Genomic DNA, 23,297 nt, shown 5'->3' with positions numbered 1-23,297 from the left:
TAATCCATCCGAATAATTCCATGTACACAGCACATACATATGTCCCTACGTTTATCCGGAAAATCGGCTTTCAGCGTCAACCATATTCTAACCAGTGGCGTATTAATCAATGAGAAATTTTGCTCTCTAACTCACTAGTGCTGATCAAAAATGGCACTTATTCCCATTAGATTCCGTAAAGAAATTTGGATTTCTTTATAAACATGTTGAAGTGCCGAAGTAGGTACCTTCCCTACTCGAATCTCGAATTAGAACATCGATTCAGGTTTGGATGAACACAAAGTGAAATGTGTAGGAAAGTGGGCTTATTTTACCACTTTAAGCGGAAAACGATCGTCGTACCATTTAAAATCAATTCAAATTTGAAAATGCGTTGGTGACACTCATCTCGAGCACGAACATCTAAATTTATTTAAGAATACCATTAGATCGTCTGCTCGTTACGCATTTAATCTTATTTATCATTCGAATTCCGATTTCTTTCACAGGTATCGCTTTATTATTCATTTTTGTAAATAGACGGTTACCCGTTACGAGATAATTCGAGAAAAATCTGAGTATTGAGTTAACTCTGAGTCTGTTACATACGGCTCTTCATCTGTTATCGATAACGACAACAAAAACAATGACAAGCTCTGGGTAAGATGGTCCTTTATATAGTAAAATGCATGTTAAAACAATTGAAGTACAAGATTTGAAATCATCCGATTAAAAATACTTTGATCGATGGAAGTAATAGACCCGATAATAATACTGGTCATATATTTGCCATCTCTAACCGGTTAATGAGATTAAATCGACGATGAAGTGTAACTCCTTTTATTGCATACGCACGATGTTTCCCCAAATTATTACTGTCCTTATACTTATAATTGACAGTGAAGTTTATCCTTTTATTTATGTCTCTTTTCTGTTTTTCGTTTATGCAGTAAAATAGCGTATTGACATATGAGGATAGGTCCTCGATGCCTCAATGCATCACCTTGTATATCTCTACTAATAATTAATAAGACTTAATCAAATAACGGAAGACATTCTGGTCGATACGATCCGGATCATTAAGAACCACGTATATGGTGTCTAGTCACTAATAATTTAATGTGCAAATTTTGACTTAGCTTTTCGCTGTAACTATTTTGTAATTTATTATTGATGGATATGCTGTGTGGACGGGCAACCTTCTCTAAGAGGGCAGCACACTTTGTTTAATTTAATAAATAAAGATTTTTCTTCAATCGTAGCACTTCATAGTAAATTATGAAGTCTATTACTACTTCTATTGAAGCAATGATGATTGTGTCTGGTTCGACATCGTTTACTTCATTCATTGTAGGGTAGAAGAATGATATTGAAAAACTCGAGTGGGAAACAACAATGGAAAATCTTGTCACACCGTTCGACCATTAGGCATTATTCGCTTATTATTTTCCCATTATTTGCTTATATTTGCCTTGATTCGCCCGATCCCTGTCCCACCATTTTTGATAATTCCCACATTTTTCAAAATTTTCCCAAAAGCAGGGAAATTTAAGGAAAATATGGGAAATTCTAAGAAAATGTTGAAAAACTCAAGAAAATATCGGAAAATGATTTACTATTTTCTTTTAGTACATTTTGCCATAAAAAAACTGATGTCGTGGCTCTTTTTCAGCTGCTGTTGTTTCACTTTTCCAACAGATAATTACTAAAAGGTTAAAAAAGACGCCCTATAGTATTGCAACATAATATCCTAATTAGTATCAACGTAAAAGATGTGAAATATTTTACTTCCAATTAATGTCGTCGTCACCAAATCATGAGAACCGGGTGGAAAGAAAGAAAAGCCAAAATATAACACAAATTGGTGTACATTCATTACCCGTTCTATACTCTAATCTTTGACGAAAAGCACAGAAAAAGGCGAAGAAAAGCCGAATGGAATACCATAACCATCTATCTATACGCAAAACCTTGCGATTATTTTGTTGTGTGAATTTTTATCAATATAACTGATTTAAAGGTACACATCATTACGGTTCATTATCGATAAAATCAAAGATTATCTCCTCAAAGTTTGCAGAGACGAAGAAGTAAAAAAAAACCACCCAATGGAAATTAGTCAGTCATTTCGCTCTCATTCATTTTTGAATCAGTGCTTTCGTTTGGTATTATGTATACAGCATAATGTCAGACAATTTTTTCTTTATTGACAAAATGTATTAATAAAAGTATCTTTACGCTTGTTACCAATACTCTTATAAATATGTATAAAAACGTTTAACTGGGATATTAAATGTTTGAATATTGAACAAATAATTTATTATTTATGTAGCGACATTTCGACAGGGACTATATGCTACGCTACGTAGTACAGCCAACAAAATTGCGTTAGAAACTTTTTCTTCGTTTCTTTAAGTTTGTTTACTCCACAAACATTTTCCACTTGATATATATTGGCTTCGACATGGAAGATGTATAGATATACAATGTTCTAAGTGAATGATAAATCTAGTACTTCAAAGTATAAGCAACATAAGTGAGTTTGAATGTAAAGTAAAAAGTTTCTTACGTAGTTTTGTTAGCTGTACGTACGGAAAAGAATATTGTATGTGACAATTCAGATATGTCTTAAACACGACAAGGCATTTGTATATCTATATATGGTTATATATCCGTCTCGCGTAAATATTTCAACATACTCGTTAAAAATGTGATTCAGTTTCGATTCGAGTTCTACATTATTTTTTCTCCCCCGGATATAAATACACAGCTCTGCCTGCTAATATCGAACGTGTAGACATTATATTGTAAAGCTTTATTATGTTCGGCTATAATTGAAAATCTTTTATAGCTTTATTTTATGGTAAATACATTTCATACATTATAAATAGTAAATAGTGAATAATAGAGAACGGACGACGTGTTGGTGAATAGAAATGCAATTCGAGATAGGACATAAAGATAGTGCTGGACTGTAATTTCCAATTACGTTTAGTTCATCATTCATTAATTTTTCAATTAAATGAACACGGTTTCGATGACATTTCACTGTGGAATCGAAGTAAATTGAAAATTATCCAACGGAAATATTATTGTGACTGAGACATTGTTATTACATACGGGTGGCGCTTTTTTCTGAAAAAGTGTAGGAGAAATATTGTTCCGAGCTTTCAATAGACCTTATACCTCGTTCGAAAAGTTTGACTGATTGGTCCAGTTTGATGGATCAAGTGCTGCCTTCTAAATGCTCAAATTAGTAAAACCGACGGATACTTTTGGATTTGTCATTCGGATATATAAATATTCGGTTTTAACTTTTATGATTTCGTTCCATATTTGTGAAAATTAGCTGCCTATACGGGCCATTCGGTCTATTCCGGAAAAATTAGACCACGCACTGACCGTTTTAGATGAGAGAAAGGTACAAAGGAATGGGGACCTTCCGTTGGTCAATAGCAGGTTTAGCGAGATCTTCAAAGTGGCTGCAGGTTGTCCCGTCGAGTCAGCTAGATTTACTACAAATGCTGCGAGAATTGCTGTTGGCCTGCGTTTGGGATCCCAATTTGGCGAGGAGTATAGGTGTGTCTGTCGTGAGTTAGATAAAAGGGCTTATCATACAAGCTAAAAACAGGGATACCGTCACGACATGATGCTGTAAACATAAGAGTTTTCTCATGCTTTTTCTGCTGTAGATGTTACAAATGTGTTGCAGCTACCAGGAATTTCTAGAGATGACGGTAAAAGACCTGATTGTATGATGTATGACTCTAATTCCGTGGAGTCATGGTAAATCTGTTTTATGGGATGTGACAGTGCGTGATACATTGGCTTCTTCTGAATCTTCTAAAATCATTACAGACGGCTTTTGAATCTTTGGGTTGCATGGGTCCAGAAGCAAAGAAATTTGTCACGAAACAGACTACTCATTGCAAATAATTTCAATTGTCATTTGTCATTAACAGCGACGACAAGAAAAATGCGATAATATCTCACTGGTACTCTTTTATAAATAAAAACATTTCGTTTTAACAAATGAAGTAGAAGATTTTGTATCAAACTCTAGGAAATTCAACCCGATCAGGATGACTGGGACAACCTTATAATATAAATTTGAATCATAAGTCGAATACTTAAATAAGCAGGAACCAATTTTAAGGAAATATTTTCCCGAATTTTCCCACATTCTTTTCCATTTTTTCATTTTTTTTATTTTTCGCAAAATTACAGTGAAATTTCAGCATAAATTTGCTTCAGCTGTTTGTCAGCTGATACACTCATACAATCAAAAATGTTTGTTCATACGGTCGAAGCTGCTGGCGGATCAGCTGAAAAACATCTGAAGCAAATTCATGCTGAAACTTCACTGTAATTTTTGGAATTTCGTTTAGAAAAAATTGAAAAATGTAAAAAAACATACGAAAATGTAGGTTGTAACAACTAATGATTATATCGCGGTATGCTTGTCATTTGTAAAATGATAAGCGACGCGACAAGAAAACTAAGAAAACTCTTAACCCACATAATCTGAAATTTCTTATGACTATTCTGGCAGTGATGATGCTACGCTGACATTTTTAATTCAATACAATGAAACGTGCAATGAATGTCGAAAACTACCGAACAATTAAGTTTTTCTAATCAAACATCAATGTTGACTTTTATGCTACAACTGATGATAAATAATGTTATGTCAGCAAAACATAAAACTCAAAATGTAACATGACGGTGTATATAGTAGAGAAGTAGACCCAACCGAAAAGTTGGTTATTTTCATTTAGAAGCTATACCGATTATGAAGTGATGGATTATTAGAGAAGTGTATGATAAACAATGGTGAAGTTCAACAAGCTGAAGCGTTATAGGAATGTAAAGACCATGCTACTCTGCTCGGTACGAAGTGGATACAGCATTTAGTTATCAGTCCAGAAATTATAGGTGTTACGGTGGATAAACTGACAAAATTTTGCTGAAATTGATACGTGTTCCTTGCTCTGTGATGCACGTTATATATCCACACGGTTAAAATGTTTTATTCTCAAAAGTACTCGGGCGAAATAATTCGTCGTCAGTAATATTTTGAAAAATCGATTGTCACACAAATTGAATTGATTTTACGCGCTAGAACATAATTAAGATAGAAAGTAGATTGGTATAACACCATATACAGTTGTATTCGTTCTACATACCTATTTCTATTCCACAATTTATTATTCATACTCTGACTGCATCTAGAGTTGGGTTGTCATTTATTCGATAAAATTTGCTAATTCAATTGAAATGTGAAAAGAAAAATTGAAAACAGTAATTTATTCCGACGAATCTAATCTAAACTTATTCGAGAAAGTAATTTCAAAGCGAAATTATTTTCAGTACATTTAGGCTTGGACCTAAACCTGTGCCTAGACAGACGAATTATTAAAAAATATTTTCAACAAGAGAAAATCGATTTAACTTACAAAATATTGTAAATCCCTCTCGCGACGCTTTTGAAAATTGAATTTTGTCTATAATGCCAACCAATTTCGACATTCTCGATAGAAATTTTAGCAAAGCCTTTCACTACGATATACAATCTATGCTCTACCGTATTTGCGTTATTACTCAGAGCCGTAGTTGGTGGAGCACGTTGTTTAAAACTGTACAATTTTCACACTTTCATGACAAAACCTTTGAGAGAGTGAGGTGAACTTCATTCTCATAATATTAGTGCATATCGATCTACGCTCTACATCTTTTCATAGGACCTAGAAGTTAGTGACATATTTTGGGCCGGCACATTCTTCAAAACATATTTTCCGACATGAAGCCATGATCCTTTCAATTTTTTTTACATTTGCACATGGCGTCATGGTAAAAATATGTCACTAGTTCTGTGAGTCTTTTCATAAGAAATGCAAATGATTTATCCCTTAGAATAGATGGAATTGGATATGGCTTTGTTCTTTTCAAATTCAAAACATTACCGACTCTGGAAAAGCTTAATGGGTACGGAGCAAAGACAATATCTTTAGGAAACCATTTTCCCGACTTTTCTAGAATAATCCCATATTTTCTTGGATTTACTTTAATTTTCCGAAGTTATTTTCTTGTCAAAATTTTAAAAAATTAAGGAAAGTTCGGGAAAATGTTAGAAAGTTATTAGTAATTGTTAGTAATTTATGCAACTAGTTGCGAAAAGTGGTAGTCACTACATGTGATGTTATCAAACGAGCGAAGCGAGCATACAACGTTTTCTGTAACCAGATGCGAAAAATGAACTTTTGAAATGCAAAACATAACTCTACCTTTAACATTGTACTGTATGAACGAAATATGGTATGAACGATCAAGTAGACTGCATTTATGTACGATCCAAAAATTGATTCACTGCAATTGTATATCTCAATAGCCGAATGGTTGCATTGGGTTTTGGTGTCGGTGATCCGAAATTTGGTCAGGGCAGAATTTGTATTTACGTTTAATGGTTCAGATGTTCAGAAGGAGTGGTGAAAAGTAAATCCATTTCACCCGATTTCACCACTAGTGACGAAAAGCATTTATGAAAATCCATTTCACCACTAGTGGTGAAAGGTAAAACATAGAAAACCAGAGAAAAAAAGACCCTTCGATCGCCACCCAAATCACACATGAAAAAGTTCCGTTTTCGCAGCACAGTTGCAAGAATAATTTTACGTAAAATAGTCTCTAATCTGGTACCTCATTATCTCTGAAAATTGGCATTTTGGTAATAATCAGGTGAGGCATGACAGTGATATTAGAAGAAGCTTAGTGCTTAGCTATATAGTTTCCACAACAATTCATGTAATCTAATTGCTACTACTTGTCCAGATGTCCAGCTTTTACACAATGACAAGCACATCACCGTACAATAATTAAATCTATTATTTCTGTTGTTAAGTTTGTTTCAACTATTTACTACAAAATCTTTTACTTCATCAAACATTCCTATATAAGGCACCACTTAATAGAGGTCATTGTGTTTTTATCGTCGTTGTCCATAACAGATGACTGGTACATTGCACGGTACACTCGAAAAAAATAATTGTAAAAGTTCGCTTCGTCAACAGATAGATAGATTTTTATCTACTTTTTATGTTCGGAAGTTCGCTGATTATCATTCTGCTGGTGAAACTTAGGAAATGAGATTAACGATTCATTGTCGTTGATATTATTTTCTTCATGTCAGCAATAAAATCTAGTCAATTCAACTATTGACGCCATTCTCGGCTGATTTAGCTTCTCCCATAACTCCAAATTTCATTATTTATCGAAAAAGACAATGGTGACACGGAGAACGAACATCATTTGATTAATTTATCGTTTTCATTCCAAAAGTGGGCTACATTTACTCTCAGCTTCTCAAGCTTCTCAATTCATATTTTGTGTATGGTATTTTCAGTGTAATTTGAAATTTAATTTTCCCCTTTGGAAAATGCATCATTAAATCTGAAGGCAAAATTTTTATTTGTGTTCAAATTATTACAAAGGCACCTAATATACAACTGAAACTTTATGAAAGTTAAGTGCGGAAAACGAAGCGAAAAAGGAAAAGCTTGAAGAGAACAAAAGCCGGAAAAACGTAAATATCAAGAACGCTAAATAAATACTCTTTGACTTAACATATATTACATGTATATAGATGTGTATGTGTTTGTATAGTATAAAATATCCTATAATGCCGTGTTGTTGCTGCGCATATAAGTACATATAAACCATGATTAGATTGTGTTTGCAGAAATAATAATGCTCTAAGGTGGCACATATTATTCAAAATGCTCAGAAATTATTCAACAAAAGATTGTTGGAGTGCATCACTATTGTCGGCTGTTATTGTGAATGACGAACGAACCATCCAAGTGTACTCATAAATTCAAAAAGAGGTAAGTTTTATGGTTTTAAATGGCGCTCTTTAACAATAATTTGTTTTTCAATTTAAATTTTACTTTTTTTTGCATACCCGAAAAAAGTCGGTCGTTTGAATTAGATTTATTCCTTTAGAATTAAGTGTCAACAACCCTACTTAAGATTAATATCAACGTGAAAGGTTTTTTTTTCTCATTAAAAGGGTTCTGCTGTTGCTGCTTGATAAGATAAAAATTAAATTAATTTCGTTTTTTTGTATGAAGTTTCGCCACCCTTACTAGAATTAAAACAAAACCTGTCAAAATTTTGAAAGGATGATAAGTATCTTGGGATTCAAAACTCGACTAAATGAAAAGAATGTAAAAAAAATATATTTCATCAGAACATTGGGTAGCACCAGGCAATGAAAGGAGAATATATGTAGCCATATTATGAAGAAGAGTGGGGCTTAAAAACAATTTGTTAACAACCGTGTTTGAGTAGCTCAATAATTTCGTTTTTAATGAAAGGACGAAATGGAAATAATTGGAATTTAAAGACTTTTGTGCCCTTTCTCAATTAATTTTAAAGGACGGACGAGTAATGTATGGAATCAGAAGTTTCATGGCACAAATATAGGCAGATAGGGGGTAGCTCAGGGATTACATTTCAAAGAGAAACTTCAGTCGACGTTAGTGAAAGCTGGTCCACACATGCAAACAAAAGTGCTTGTGGACACGTCCAAAGTTAGTTGCGTTTCAAATTTCGTCAGTGCTTTCGTTCCAACAATAAAATTTGAATTTGTAACCTGCGAAGTGGGACTTGTGTGATCGAAGAAGTCGGCATTAGCTAGCCTGCAATTTTGGGGGGAAATATAACAGTAAAAGTGGAATTTGTCGTGGCTTCACGAGAAAAATAACTTTGGCTCGATCAGGTTAGCTGGTTGAGTCAAGTAGGTGAAAACATATTCCCAATGGCGAAAAGTAAGGTTTTAGAAAAATTGTGTAACCTTTTTTTCAATGGTTTTGAGTCAACACAACATTTTCTGTGGGGTAATGACCATCAATTTCGAAAAAAAAAATCTCTGGCTATCCAGGTCCCCCGAAGAATACCACTTTTATAGTTACATCTTCCACGCATGGTGCATGACGACGGCTGAAAATAAGGGATCAGCAGATACTAGCTACGTTGCGGCTATCATCTGTTATCTATAAAGATTGAAGGAATAAATGGCAAGCTCTTACCAATGAGGTCTTTTATATAGCAAAACATGTCCAAAACAAATAAAGTAAAAGATTTCAAATCAATCGCTTGAAAATACTTAGATGAAATGAAGTAATAGATTCAATAGTAAAACTGTTGAAATGGTTTCTGTTTTGTGAAAGGTTAATATTATTGCTGTTCTACCACCAAATTTTACTCAGCACGAATTTCACAGCGTACAAGCAGTTTTATGTAAATTAGAGGACCAGCTGAAAACCACCTAAATCAAGTTTATCTTTAAATTTCGCTGGCGTTTACTGCACTTTTTTCTTCTCTACTTAATTCCACAAATTCCACCGTTACCGATTCACATGATTTTAGTGCTGTAAGGTCTTGTTTCAGGTCAATAGTACAGTGGATAATATTTGTGGGAACATCGAAGCAAAACCGGCAAAGCGTTGATATCGTTTCAGCCACCAAAATTTACTTTACGTGAAAATGGGAAGAACAGAGAGGGGTTCTGTTGTGATGTGTGGAGATTTATATTTTTCTTGTTACCTCCACGCGTTAGTTTATCACCAACCCTGTAATTATAAACGATGATCCAGGTAAAATGATTTTTTCGTAAAATAGGCTCGGTATCGTGTTTTTCACAAGTTCAGAGGGAACAAAATTGTCAGTGTTTACCATGTTATGTTCTGTGAGCTACTGGTAGTTTGCTTCTCTGTTAAAAGTTCTGAAGCGACTGGTTCCTTCCTTAAAAGTTTCAAAACGTTCATCGTCACCATTCAACAGACTATAGGATAGATTCTCTTTTATCCATCCACAGCATGAAAAGAATAAATCAAAAGGGATTCTCCCCTTCTACCCACACAAGAAAAGTTATTGTATGGACGTTACTTAAACCTATCCTCCACATCTATGCTATAAATTTGTAATATAAACTTTTCCCAACCACTATATCATATGATTGTGCAGCTGGCACATTTTCTTTCTAAAACTCAAGCTTTCAAAACGAATTGTGTGGCTGGAGACTAGTGATTTTCGTATTGGTGACCACTCCAATTTCTTTCATACTTCTAGCGTTTAAACTCAGTTAGTTTATAAGTAATTTTACAAATAAAACAAAAGCCCTGCAGAAACACAAAAAGGATTAAAGCTCCATTCCATGTCGTAGGGAAACTTGATGAAAGGTTCTATCTTCGAGAGCGAATAGAGTTATGTTGCTTTTTACTTACATAAGCTACTGCTACAGTTTTTGATGCTGTCGCAACTACTTTGATAAATTGACAAGTTCAGACGTATAACTCTAAATCCCTTAAGAAAAGAAGAGTGATTAAGTGAGAGAGTGTTGTACATGCGAACGTAGCAACAAGAAGAAATGTTACAATACGAAAGTAAGCTAGACGCGATGACCCGAAAGCTGGTGTGTGCTACTTCTTCTACAGTTTCTTTAAACTAAGACATGGCTTTTTGTTAATTATTTTTCTTTAAATAAATTGAGACAAAGCGACCACACACCATTTCCAGTTAACTAAAATTAATTATTCCTTTCTGCACACACATCTTTGTTTCAAAATAACATTCACAAACACAGTGCAAGCCAGCCCCCCTATCAAGCTTTACCACATAATCGGTACAAAATATAGACATTTTAAATAGGTTGGTGTTGGCAAGCGAAATAATGGCATTAATGTCAGTTTATGTGGTTATTCAATTTGAAGATAAAGTGAGCATGAAGTTTGAGATATGATTTCAATGAGAAGCAAGGTGGGTATTTTCTATCGATCCGATATAATACTTTGTTACAGGCGGTGTGATGGCGTTTCAAAGGAAAGTAAATAATGGAGTTAGGTCGCAAATATGTTGCTCAATGATTTATCGGAATAACTGTGCCGTTCGTTTTACGTTCTACAATTTCGTTTCGTTTTATAAAAATCTTGTTCGGGAGTAATTGTTTGGACATACTGGCTAGCGGGGCTATAGTGCAAGCGACAGAATTCCAGCTCATTAAAAAAAAACCAAACAAGGACGTAATCTATTATTATCTACCTAGGTGAAATAATAGCAGTGAAAAAGTGCTATTATTTCGCCGTCAGTAGATAAAATATCGTATTCACCTCCGTCCAAATGTTTATTTAGACACTTGGGGTTATAACATTCACCTTCGGCTCATGCAATAACTCCCCTGGTCTAAATAAACATGTGGACAGAGGTGAATAATCTACTATTGTTCTTTCGGCAACTTCACAGGACATAATATCCTTTGACGCATTCAACAGAAATATATTCAGTTGGCTGACTTCCATGTACGCTATTGTATCTCTATAATGAAAAAAGGGTACGTTGAAGTAGCAAGTACATCCTTTATAGTTTCCAACTTCCGAAGTATTATTCAATTTCATTCTATTCACAACAGCGAGTGCGGTGAAGACATTCATTATGTGTTTTTCAAAATACAAATTAGCTTTAGTTAAGAACCGTACACAATGGAAAACTTCACCTTTTTGTGGTATGTAAATGAAAACCACTTCGTTGCACAATCATTCGTTGCTGCTGACGATTTGTAACAATGTGTTTTCTTCCTTTTAACATTTTATTCAGCATCAGAAGCGTGTAACATTGAAACATGTTTATTGATGTCGAATATGTTTTCATTGCCCACTGTAAAATTGATATGCAATCCCCACAAATCACTTTGAATACGTTTACGTTTATTGATATTCCCATTGTTAACCCATTAAAATGCCTCAATTTTACCATCTTGAGATGGATCAAGATCAGATTGGTTTCGATTGGTTTATCGGTTTGGTGTCAACTTCTAGCAATTTTACAAAATTTACTGCACAGCAAATCATGCAGGCAAATTAGTAAGCAAGCATGATACAACGCCATTAAGGAAATATTTACAGCAACTACTCCCCTTGGCCACAAATGATTTGGATAAGATATTGCATTTCAAAGAATCGACTCGACTTCGAATTTCCATAAAACTGAAATTTTCTTTCTAAGTTAAATAGTTACAGTGGGCGTCAGCAAAACTTAGGCATGAATTTTCTTAAGCTGTTTTTCATCTGGTTCACTGGTTCACTCATACAAACAAAACTGTTCACATGGCTTTATACAATTTCACCACTTACACGCTCGTGCGTGTAATTATTTCACCCGAACAGAGACGTAGGGGGACTTTAGTTTGTACGAGCTAACCAGCAGAAGCAAATTCATGTCTAAATTTCACTGGCGTCGACTGTAGTTCCTATTGAATTACGCGATTTTGCAACTTGCTAACGTTTCTATAGACTATCCTGAAATTTTGGGTTAGTTTGCTTACCAAATATCTGATATCACTGTCGGACGGTGACGACAAAAATAAGGGAAAATCTTATGCTATAACTGATGAAGTAGAAGATTTGAAATTCAAATAATTTAGATGAAAAGAAGTAATAGATTTGGTAATTCCATTAGTGATATGTTTGCCGTCTGTGGACGGTTAAATAACGAGAATCCTAATCTAATACTTCCTAATCAGTATAACAATGAGTTATCAGGGGAATACATTTTGTTGAGCCACTTGACATGTTGTTAAACGAAAGGATGCTCGAAAGTCACTACAAATTGACTGGACATTTATCTATAACAAAAAGGTAGCAGACATTCACATCAAATGACTTCCAAAGAAAACTCGTTCTGCACTTGACCCTCAACCAATCCCGAATTTCTCGTTGAAGTTCAACTCATTCATGCGATTGATATTTCTCTGTTCAGAATGAGCAACAATTTCTTATCAACAACGAATGTACTTAATTATATGTAAACATACGTAGTAGGGTATTGCGTTGCAAATCTTATTTTAGCATGCAAGAAATCACTTAACATTTTATTTAAAAACTTGTTCATTCATTCATCGGAATGAGTACTATAGCATTGCAATAGTACAACTAGAACACACTCATTCATTCGAAAATATAAGTGGAACAGTCACGATGAAGATGAATTTATATATACTTCTTATACAGACTTGGTGAGGTTCCGTTTATTTTTATAATAATAAAATGTTTGAGCATTTTATGTGAGTTTGTTCATTGAATGTTTTCTCACATCAACAATAATTAATTCATGAAACTTTGCGGCGGAAGAACAATTTATTTTCCGTTGTGAATTACGGCCGTTGATATGCTGCCGAATTCTATATACCTTAATTCAATTTGTGTGAAACAATTATTCTGACACTCAACAATTTTCGTTCTCTTCGGAATACGTGACATTTTTCTGAATCAATTTGGGAATGTGCCTTTTCAACACCTTCTTACCACTGATTTTTATTGTTTCGCTGGGTATTGTAAGATGTTAACGTTATTACACGAACAGAAGAACTGTAACAATGATGAAGTACACCGCTTTAAAAATTTATCACATAGGCTGAAATTGCCGTACATGACGACGGATGGAAGGTGGAAGAACATCGCTACAATAACATCAATATTGATGTAACAGCCTTGGCAATCACGAGTTCGATAGATCGGCTTTGTCTCATGGGATTTTTTTCCACTCGCTCCGCTCGACTCCCATGGTTTCACAAAAGTTATCAGTGATATAGACACTCACATCTCAACTAATGCTGTCATATCTCCCTTACTAAGCCAATGTTGTAAAATACTATTACACAATCACCACTCACCACATCCCCGCAATAATGGTATACATTTCTTGGTTGATAAATTTGTAAACGTTCTGCCCGTGTAATTTAAACATCACTGTTCGACTAGCATGCGATATTTATATTTAATCATGTTGGCCACAACATCACGACTTATGAAATTGATTTACATTCGAGTGCGCTGCGGTGAAATATTTAATTCGATTAATACGAAAATCGTTCGATGTGAGCGGGTGGAAAAGAGTTTTTGCTTGTGTACTGTAGGGCCTATTTTTGTGAATTTAATTCTGAAAATTTTCACAAAATTCTTTAAAATTCCTAAAAACAATCTTAAAATTTCCAAAACAAAAGACATTTTTTAAGGATTTTATGGAATTTTTAAGAATTAAATTCCTGAAAATAGGTCCTGTCTGCACCGAAAGCCGGTTATTTAGTTTGAGTGGGTGGAGCCAAAGCTCCGGCACCTAAGCCTCTGTTGGGCCTGTTGTGCGTAGAAGCCGGTTATTTCATCAATGAAACAATTTTTTTCTGTGCCGTCAGCATATGATTGTATTGTACGTAACTCGTACGACGAATGAAAGGTCACATTTTCACGTGACTTCTGACCTCGGCCTCGCCTCGGATCAACATACTTCCCGCGAAAACTCGACTTTGAAACTTTTCCGTCCTTGTGACATGACGTAGATATCTATTGCTTTTGTGTGATTATTGATCTGGAGCTCGTATAAAGGAAATTCATAGAGCCCTGTCATGCCAATTGGTATCTCATCGTGAAACTTCTTACAAGAAACCTAAGTTGTGTCGGACAGAAACATTCATCAAATTTAGCCTGTAGTTACTCTCCTTGTTGTGGTATCACGATTTTACATTTCTAAAACATGATTTCCGGCACTAAGTTTCCGGCAGTTACCGGAGTAATCGAGAAATCTACAATAATTTGATGGACGCCGACGGCACCTATTTCCAGGGTTGATTCACTAATAAAATTCTATATTTCCAATGGAGATCATTTAAAAAAAAGTTTATTGAAATCGGTGGGTGAATACAGGACTTTTAGCAGTGTCAAACTTTCCTAAAAAGGTGGTACCGACACCGGTAATTAGGAAAAAATTTTACCGTCACTGATTTCCCGGTGTAAGACCGTTCACTCTAGTCGAGGCAACTTATTAATTAGTGTAACTATGCGTATAACTATGCATCAAGTGTCTCAGATGCTTCAAATATTTATCCTTCTAGACTGAAGAATATCTGCAGTGATAAGTTGCAGTAATACACAAATGCACAAACATTGTAAATAAAAGTGTTCTTCCGATGAAATACAGAGGTCGTTTCATCATGATACTCAATGCTTAAGGTTTAGTGCACACACTTCAGCGTTCAATTTATCGATTTTATTGACAACATCTTACCGTATCTCCGGGATGACACGCCTCTGATTAATATTCTTTTGCTTTTCCATCTTGGCATCCTTTGGTCGCATAATTATTCAAATGAAATAGAATAATATTGCGGCTAAAACCACAATGTGCCCGAAATGGCATCTCTATGCTAATCAAGCGAATTACTTACACTTAATTCAATTTTCGATTAATTTACGACGTTCAACTGTTCTAATTTTTCATTTGCGGTAAACCGTCCAGAAATGCAATAATTCCCATATTGCGAGAATGCCAATGTTTCTTTACGCAATCCATGCGATCGTTAAACCATAAATATTATTGACTTAAAGGTTAATAAAGTACTCACACGTTATTCCAATCAATTTTCTTGATATCATATTATTTGTACCTGCGCAAGTGCTTCTAACATAACCGTAATGAACGCCTTATACCCCAACACTTTCCATAACGTTATACATTTATGTATAGTAAGTAGATGTTGGGGGATATGATGTGAGCGGATAGTTGTAGATAACCGAAAAGCCAAGGTAAGTTTACATAAAACTTATTATTTATTGATTTCTTCTATATATTACATTTAATTAATACAAAGCACGCGACTGCATAAACATAATTTGGTAATATTATATCCCTACCCAAAGCCGGACCGTTTGCCCATAACGGACGATATAATATTATGATCTGAGATTTATTTCCACAAAAGTCGATAAGTTTTCCTATCTCATTTGATATCACTATAAATTATGCAATGGAACTATTGATGAGAGTAATTTTCGGGTCTTGCAAAACAACCGATATTATGCGGAGGAACATTGTAGATCTAGATGCCACACATTTATTATGTTTTTCTCTGAATTCTATCTATTTGCTGAATTTTTATTATATTTCAATTTGCTATTCCGCATACACAATTCCCGTTTTTATGTGGAATTGGTTAAATACATCACACAGTGATATTAAAACATCAAAAAATATTTCGGAATGTTTTAGGCTCATAAAACTATGCTATACTAAAAACCGTAGACTCGATTCATATTTTCCGGATATTAAATATCTAAATCAGATCGTAAAACGAATGTGTAATAGTAAAGGTATCCCTTGTCAACCATATTTTAAGAATGGCAAACAATAAATCTTTGGAAGGAAATCATCTGCTATCGACAACGATGACAGGAATAGACGACCAGGTCTGAACGATCTTTATATATAACAAACAGACATGTTAAAACTAATGAAGTAATAGATTTAGGGATATTTCGAGCAACAGATTAACTCTTTTACCGTTCGTAATAGATTATTGTCACAAAATTCATCCGGAAAATAATTTGGTGGACTCATAAGGCCAGTTTATGTGGTAAATTTCGCTAAATTCAATTCATCCCACAAACGTGTCTTACTTTACAATATACATAACGTACTACTGTTAGCGTGAGCTTCGTAAATGGAATGACTTTCATTGAATACAGCGCAGTAAAAAAACGACTATAGAACAATGGTTTTGGAAACAATACAACAATAGAAGCTAACTATTGTGTTTTCTATTGTCTGCACTATCGTTAACATGTTCGACGACTTTGAAAATAACTCATTCTCGATTTTTCCAAATTTTCTTAATTTTTTTCTTCAAATTTTCTCGATTTTTTTAAGTTTTTGACTATTTCTCAAATTTTTTTCTATTTTTTCTATTTTATTGAAGTTTTTCAAATTCGAGAAAATTTAGGAAATCGACAAACTTTCTTGAATTTTGTGAAATTTCCTCGATTTTCCAGATTTTCACCAAAAAATGTTCCGGACTCCGACTTTTGGAGGCAGTGGAATTTCAGCATGAATTTGCTTCAGCTGTTTTCCAACTGATCGACACATACAATCAAAACTGTTTATACGATTGAAGTTGCGTGCGTGCAGCGTGGTAAAACCGTATAACCAGTTTTAATTGTATGTGTCGATCAGTTGGAAAACAGCTGAAGCAAATTCATGCTGAAATTCCACTGCCTCCGACAGTCAGAGTCCGGGAGATTTTTTTGAGAAAATCTGGAAAATCGAGGAAATTTCACAAAATTCAAACAGCTGAAGCAAATTTCTTGCTGAAATTTCACTGTCTCTAACTGTAAAGTCACTGTTTTCGCATGGTACAAGGCGCAACACTTTATTTGTGGGTTATGTACTACTATGAACTAGTTTAATCTGATACATTTCCCAAACGAAAAAATGCATAAATCTACAGTCCAACTAACTTGCAACAAATTTCCTCAGTTGAAAATTTTCAATTTGTCAACCTCTGTCGTCTGCAACGAATTCCACGGTTTTCCACCAGCTCTTTAACATTCCAAACATCCAAATAGACTCATCATCAGAACGAGTCAAAGAATTTTATTTCAGCTACCGTGTTCCATGATATTTTAGTTATCATTTTGCCGTAACGTTCATTTTGTATTAATAAAATTCGTTCCTCAAACGAGAAATTGATCAAAAAGATTGCGAAACGAATTAGGTCAATTGTGACATGGAAACCGCAATTCTTATAACGAATACTTTTTGATGATGATCTATGTTATGCCACTAAATAAGTCACTCTCCCACAACATGTTTATTGGTGTGTATTATCGCAAAACGGAAAAGTTTCGCTCAGAAATATGTGGAACATTTCATATTCCTTTCAAAAGAAGTTTTATGTTGTGCGATTAATCAATATGTTCCAACAACAATAAGATGATACATGGAAGTGAAATTTGTATTCAATGGAGTTCAGTTAATGCATTTTTAACCCATTCTAAAGCTAGCCAGATCCATCAAAATTCAATCTACACAGCCAGCTACAGGTTGACGATAGGCGTACACTAGTTTCTGAACTCCAGAGTTTGTGTGGGTTCTCAGTTTAACAAAGTTGAAAAATAAAAAATTACGAAAATTGTGTGACCTTTGGATTGTTGTTCTTGTGCAAGGTATTGTCGTTTAAATATCAAGTAATAAAGTTGTCAATTCGTTTTCATCTATGATTGCGATAAATAATTTTGTTCGTGAGTAATAAAGCTTCTCATTAATATTACGTCAGACGAATTAATCACAAAAAGGACGAAAGTTTCGAACGCTAGTACGTATCACATTTTCGTGAAGATAACATTCTTCCACACCGTTAAGCATGTACCTTTTATAGATTATAGTGTACACAAGTACACAGTAATCTCACGACTATATAGTAGACTGTATATACCACAGCTTTTACATACATCAACTCGAATATATACAACAAACTTCAAAAGCTTTTCACTTGAGCGTAATATATGTACAAGGAATATTAAATGCAATAATGCCATCTAGGTAAAAATGTGGGAATAAATGACGAAAAAAAAAAACTTTGAATCGTGGTTACATATTGTAACAAAACTTGAAAGTTCGTCGGTACATTTGCTAAGCATATTTCAAACCATCTGTTCATTTTGATTTTATTCGTTCATTTTGCTATAGATGAAAAGTTTATACAAATCCACACAATATTATATGTCAGGCATAAAACGAATGGGAGTGTGTGTTGAGGTGAAGTGGTTTCTATATGCATTAGAAAGGAGTACGAGATACCAGCAGTTGGATGAAAATGTGAATGCGTTATGTAAATTGCGGATGAGAATTCAAAATCATAACAACGTTTTGTGAGTTTGAAATTTGATTTCGTCTTACGGTAAATGGAAAAAGATTTTTTTCTTTTCTTTAAATCTCGAAAATGTAGAATTGAATTTGCACTTAGATTTTCAGCAAAGAGTAGCTACACAAACCATCGATTGTTGTATCGTCAGACTTCATTCATTATTGCTTTAATATCATTTACATTGTTTTCCCTAGGGTCGAAAGTGGCTTATTACAGCCCTGGGGTTGAACAGTGGACTGACTTAATTTAAGCTCAAAACCAGGAAAAATCCAGATCGCAACAAGTGACGAAAAGTAGGAGTTTCCTTTGCCTTTAAAACGTTGTATACAACTCTATGATAAATGCTTTTTTAGGCTCATGATGTGTGTTGTTACACTCGACCTACGGCCTCGAGTGACAATCTACACATCTAATGCCTAAAAAGCATTCATCATCGAGTTGTATAAATAACTATTACGTAACTCGTGATAAAAATAAAAAGTCTCAGTTTTGTGAGTTTATTGACCTCGGCTTCGCCTCGGTACAAACTCTGCTTTCCATCTTTTTATCCCTTGCTATGTGAAAGTGTGATCTTTCCATCAGATTTCATAAACTCTCAACGACTTCAACAACTAAAATCCACTACAAAAGTCGGTATGACAGTGAAAAGTCATTCTTTTAGTGTGTGTGTGTGTGTGTGTATTGACCTCGAATTCGAGTCCGATCATCAAAATTCACACGAAAACTGGACTTTTCAAATTTTTATTCTTTTGTTGTATGGTTCTGTTCTGATGGCTTAAATACCCAATTTAGTCAGTAGAGGAATTGTTTATGTTGTTTCGAGTTCGAAATAGAAGTTTTTATGTCCTCAAACTAGCTTCTTCCGGAACATGGTTAAACAATCTGCTTATGAAATTGTGTTTTGATCTAAGTATTTTTAACAGATTGATAGATAATCTTCTACTTCATTAGTTTCAACATGCAACAATATGCATATAAGATAACATTAGCCAAACTTCATCGCCGATACTGGTTGTCGCTGTAAGTGACAGATCCAATGTTTCTGTCTGTTCTCTCGAATTTCGCCTTTAGGACATCCGTGTTCATTGAATTCCTGGGATATCTTAAGAGTGAGGTCAGAACATGAAATTGCTCGAGAAACATACCAAGTGACCTGACCTTGGCTTTATTTCAAACAAACAAAAATTCATAGAACTTAGTGACATTACTTTGGCCGAGACATTCTTTAAATCATTTTTTTACCATTTCACCTTGGCTCATTTTTGTACAGATGTAAAAAATGCATGGCAAAGAAATTGATTTAAAGAATGTCTGGGCCAAAAATACGTCTCATTATTTTTATAGTTTTTGCTCCTAAAATTTAAAAATCTTGTCTTTGCATCCTATGAAGTCTTTTCCATCTTCTTTCACACATTTTCCCAATTAAACAAATCAACCAAATTCTGGTCTTCAACTAAGAAAACATTCGTTAACAATCGCAATGCTACTAGCAACAAAGTCCCATCACCAAATACGCCTCTGATCAAATCGCATAAAACCTTATAGGTAACGTGGCAGGTATATGTAGCGCGGGTGGATGCATATTAACATTTTGTATACAACACCACTATTGCTACAGGTAGATGGCACCCTTAAATTTTACAGCTAAGTTAGTTTAGTTTTAACCGTGTTATAGGCCATATCAGTTGCTAGCGCGATGAAGCATTATAATCAAATTCGCGTTGTTTTTCCTTTTTCGATTTTTCATTTCTTTGCTTATTTTCTGTGTCGCGTTGTTTCATGTTTGAATGGTGAAATGTGTCGTAACGATGAAAAATTGTAAAAAATAAATAAAAATGAAAATGAAGTCGATGAGGAACTAGTGGGTTCTAGGAGTCGTAAATTTTTTTTTTTTTTTTTCGTCTTTAATTGTGTTTTGTGTGTATAACTGTACATATTCGCTAGAATATAAGTGGAAAAGAAAATCAAAGTGCGTTGATAATAAAATTTGGTAACACGGAAAACCAACGAATGAAACCCATTTTCATTACAATAAAAGTGTTGTTGTGATGTATTTTGATTGGTATTAAAATTGTTCGACCGTTCGATTTTTCAGCCCTGGATTACCATAATTCATTTTTCATAATCGATTTTTATAACGATATTATTCAACGGGAACACACACGTTAATCGTCTCCACAAGACTTGTACTTAATTGCGAGACCGTTTTGTCGGTGTGTTACGGAAGGGGGTTAAAAAACCGTCTTATTGATCGATGTGTATCATTAGAAACAATTATAAAATCATAATTTATTTATTCATCCAATCGTTCATTTACATGAGATCTATTAATATTAAAACAAAATATTTTTGAATCGAAAATTGGAACGGTATGGTGTATGGTGTATTGGTGGTGGAAAATGAAAACGGAAAAGATAAATATTTAAATTCCAATTTCGATGCTAAACTTAAATTGCAAAGGTGTTTTTGTTCTACAAAACTAAACAGTACATCAGTTGCGATTGTTCATGACAGAGTTTTGATTATTTACCCTTCTCGCTGTTCTCCAATGTTCTCTCTAGTACAATTTAATTCAGTTGTCCAATTTATGAAAACAAAGTCGTTGAGCGAACTGTTTTATAGTAAAAGTGAATCAGAGGGCTAAATTCGAATTGGAAGCATCTGCTATTAAACTTGCTAAAGTACTACGAACACAAACCATCACATGTTTCAAAAGCTAAGTTTTTGTTAGTTGTTCAAGATCTGTCCTGTATACGAAAAGTTGATGTAAAGTTGCTAAGAAATATACCGGCATTCTGTGGAATTCGGACAAAGTGTCTGTTTTAAGCCACTGTCAACTAACTTTTACAAACAGAAAGCATATTAACAGCTGTGAAATCTAATACTTCACTCGATCTGAGTCAAAATACTTTCGACAGTTTAAAATAAAATCTTTTACTTCATTTGTTTAAATATGTATTTTGAATATATAAGACGGTGTTAGGTAGAGCTTATTCAATTTTTTTCGTGTTGTCAATAACAGATGCCCGACTTTTCCACAGCACTATCACCATCGATGCGGTTTCTTTATTTGCTCGAATTGACACGAATTTTTTGAACTGTCATGAATTGTCTTGAAAAGTCAAAAGAAAGATCGGAAAAATAATTTAAATTTTTTGATTTGCTAGATTTTGTTGAATTTTCTGAAAATCGAAAATATCAAGAAAATCGATAAATTAACGGAAAATTTTCTCGAATTTTTTGTGATTTTTTTTAAATTTTTTACGGCAGTTTGTCAATTTTTTCGATTTTCTCAAAAAAAAAAAATTAAAAGTCAGGCAGTGATTCTCAATTGACTAAATACATTGTGTACAGTTCTAGATTGTCTTTAAATGTTCAGCTCGAACGATAAATCTCGTTCTATTGATTCATGAAACCAAAACGTTCCAAGAAAGTAAAGTTGAAGCATTATAATTTGATCGATTCTATTCATTTTTAAATAATTGTAGTTTTTCAAGAAATCATTTCGAAAACATTACAGTATAAAAGCATGCGCATTAGAGCTGTTTACTCGCGGTATACCTGCGGGTAATCCGTTCAAATGCACAAGTCTAAGCTTTTATACTGTAATGTTTTCGAAATGATTCTTCGAAAACTACAATTATTTAAAAATGAATTAAATGAGTAGAATCGATCAAATTATAATGCTCCGACTTAAAGTTATTAAATTCTGAAAAGTTTTTGATTTCTTTATGTGAACGAAAACCCAAGTTTCGTTCGTTTTGTTCTGCTATGTAAACAAAGATGCGCCCAACCGAAACATCGTTGAAAATTGGCTTTGATCGTCCCATTTACTGACATTTCCGATGTCCTATTTTGGTTCGTGAAGAACACAATCCTCTACTGAGGAATTTCAATGATTTTCCTATCATTTTCTAAGGATTTTAAGAGGATTTTTTACTGACTCTGAATGGATTTTTTGTTTCAATATTCAAGGATTTTCTTCTTTTCATTTGATTTTCGCTCGGTATTTCTATGATTTTGTGAATTTTCTGGAAGACGTTTTTTATAAGGATTTTCTTTGGCAAATAATTTTCTATAAATATTTACCACTAGCTGAAAATAGAAAGTTTAACAGAACAATTTATTTGACTTGGCAATTCCAAGTACTACCTAAATATGTCCTTGAAACGAGGGCAGATAAACGTAGAAAATCTTTGAACTATCAGAAAAGTAATTGGAATGGAAACCCTTTTGAAAAAATTGCAAATTTTCCGAAACTCTCAGAGATATACAAATAATCTTAAAAAACTCATGAAAATCAGCTAAAAATGCTCTTTGGATTTTCTTTAATCCTGCGGCATTTGAAATTTAAAATTATTAGTCACTTGCTTAAGAAGCTAATATTTTTGTTGAACATTTCTTGTTAAAGTTGTTCAATTTTGTGTTCGTTTTACATTTTGATTTTTCGACAAAAATCAAATCCTTTGTGAATGGCGTGATTCATGGACTTAATATTCTAACTTAAGAGTCTCATTGCGTTTAATATATATATTTAAACTTGACCCCCAGTACTCTGTAGTCTATCCAGTCT

General features: G+C 34.0%; 1 long non-coding RNA gene across 2 annotated transcripts in view; it reads left to right on the top strand.

Moving 5' to 3' along the window:
- Positions 1-23,297, top strand: part of LOC119072883 — a 54,205-nt gene that overhangs the window by 4,327 nt on the left and 26,581 nt on the right. For both annotated transcript variants that reach the window (XR_005086947.1, XR_005086946.1), the window contains exon 2: positions 7,467-7,859. This is a non-coding gene — a long non-coding RNA (uncharacterized LOC119072883). The remainder of the gene's footprint in view (positions 1-7,466; positions 7,860-23,297) is intronic.

This window comes from Bradysia coprophila, assembly GCF_014529535.1.
Source record: "Bradysia coprophila strain Holo2 chromosome IV unlocalized genomic scaffold, BU_Bcop_v1 contig_84, whole genome shotgun sequence".
Lineage (NCBI taxonomy): Eukaryota > Metazoa > Arthropoda > Insecta > Diptera > Sciaridae > Bradysia > Bradysia coprophila.
The sequence above is the reverse complement of the archived record's forward strand: the minus strand, read 5'-3'. Positions and strand labels throughout refer to the sequence as shown.